This window comes from Elephantulus edwardii, unplaced genomic scaffold (genome assembly GCF_000299155.1).
Source record: "Elephantulus edwardii isolate Elephantulus edwardi_28Jun2011 unplaced genomic scaffold, EleEdw1.0 scaffold00023, whole genome shotgun sequence".
Classification (NCBI taxonomy): Eukaryota; Metazoa; Chordata; class Mammalia; order Macroscelidea; family Macroscelididae; genus Elephantulus; species Elephantulus edwardii.
The window spans coordinates 26,733,457-26,735,663 of record NW_006399773.1 but is presented as its reverse complement, the minus strand read 5'-3'; positions in this window follow the sequence as shown (position 1 = coordinate 26,735,663).

The window sequence follows — 2,207 nt, the reverse complement described above, 5'->3', positions numbered from 1 at the left end:
CAATCTCTTCACTATCCATCCTGATGCTACCAATTGGTCCAGTGGTGAGGATCTTTGTCTTCTTGACATTGAGCCTTAGTCCATACTGAAGGTTGCAGTCCTTGACCCTCCGCAGCAAGTGTATTAGGTCCTCATCAGTTTCAGCAAGCAGGATTGTGTCATCTACATAACGCAGATTGTTAATAGATCTTCCACCAATCCTGATGCCACAATTCTCCTCAGAGAGCCCAGCCTCCCGGATAATCTGCTCTGTGTATAGGTTGAAAAGGTATGGAGACAGGACACATCTCTGGCATACACCCTTCCCAATTTTGAACCATGCAATGTTACCTTGCTCTGTTCTGACTGTGGCCTCTTGGTTGAAGTATAGGTTTCGTATTACTACAATTAAATGTTCTGGGATTCCCATTCTTCTCAGAGTCAGCCACAATTTGGTGAGCACACCCAGGGCAGCATCTGTTATCTGAAATACTTCAATTGGTATACCATCTATTGCCTTATTTTTTGCTATTTCCTTCAAAGCAGCTTGAACTTCTTCCTTCATCACCAAAGGCTCTTGCTCATATGTTATTTCATGAAATTCTTCCTTATCTGCCAATTCCTTTCTATACAATGACTCAGTATATTCCTTCCATCTTCTTTTGATACCTCCTAGATCATTTAATATTCTGCCTAAAACATCCTTGATTGTAGCAACTCGAGGTTTGAATTTGTTCTTCAGTTCCTTGAGCTTAAGAAATGCTTGGCGAGTTCGGCCCTTTTGATTTTCCGACTCTAGCTCCTCAAACATTTCATTGTAATATTTTGTTTTGTCATTCTGAGCTGCCTTTTGGAATCTTCTGTTCTGTTCTTTAGTATCTTGAATTCTTCCTTGTTCTTTGGCTTTCTATGCTCCAGTGTAATCTTCAGTGTCGGTGGGCAGAACGGGAGCCTGGAAGCCACAGACTGGCAGAAATCGGCCCAGACAATCTACACAGGAGTTCTACAGGCCACAGCACCTTCCCTTGGAGACAGTACACTAAACTTAAAAGACACTGGTCACAGCACAAAAAAAAAAAAAGGCAGCAGTTGACGTGTTTGGAATCACAGAAGCCAAGAAAGCTTCAGATACAAGCTGTCAGATCATGGGTTGGACAATGGAAGATAATTCCTGAAGGGATTTGGTAGATGTGAAGGGGTATCCTGGTGGAGGGTGGAGCTGGGAAATAAGTGGGTCAAGGCACTGGGCTAAGGGCAGGGTCAACACTGTAACTAAAGGTTAACTCCACAATGAGGGATTTATCTTTCACTGCTTCACGAATTGCTTGTCTGTCAGATACTCCTCTAAATGTGAACATTCAGATTAAGACAGACTAGGAAGAAGGATTGGCCATCCACTTCTGAAACACCAGGACTTTGAAAACCCTATGTACAACAGAACACACATAGACTAACAGAAAGGGCAACCTAGGTAGAACTTTCAAGTATGGAAATACAAAGGAAGAGGAATGGTTGTAAGCAGACCCTAGTGATTGGAACATGGAATGTGAAAACCATGAATGTAGGAAAATTAGAAATTGTTAAGAAAGAAATGGAATGCATAAATATTGACATATTAGGCATTGGAGAGATGAGATGGACTGGCATTGGGCATTTTGAGTCAGATGATCATATGATATATTACTCTAGAGATGAAAAGACAAGGAAAAATGGGGTTGCCTTCATAGTTAAAAAAGTAATTTCTAGATCCATCTTGAAGTACAACACCGTGAGTGATAGGATTACATCCATACGCTTACAAGGAAGTCCAGTGAATACCACTGCCATTCAGATATATGCACCAACAACCAGAGCCAAAGAAGAAGAAATATATTATTTCTACCAACTCTCACAGTTGGAGATCGAACATGCAATCAAGATGCATTGATAATAATGGGTGACTGGAACGCAAAAGTTGGGAACAGAGAAGAAGAATCAGTAGTTGGAAAACATGTCTTGGTAGCAGAAATGAAGCTGGAGATAGAATGATTGAATTTTGTATAATCAATGACTTATTCATTGCAAATACATTTTATAAGAAACATAAACACAGGTTATACACATGGATTTAACCTGATGGTGTCCATAGGAACCAGATTGATTACATCTGCAGAAAAAACAGCTGGAGAAGGTCAGTATCAGCTGTGAAAACTAGGCCAGGACCTGATTGTGGAACAGACCACCAACTA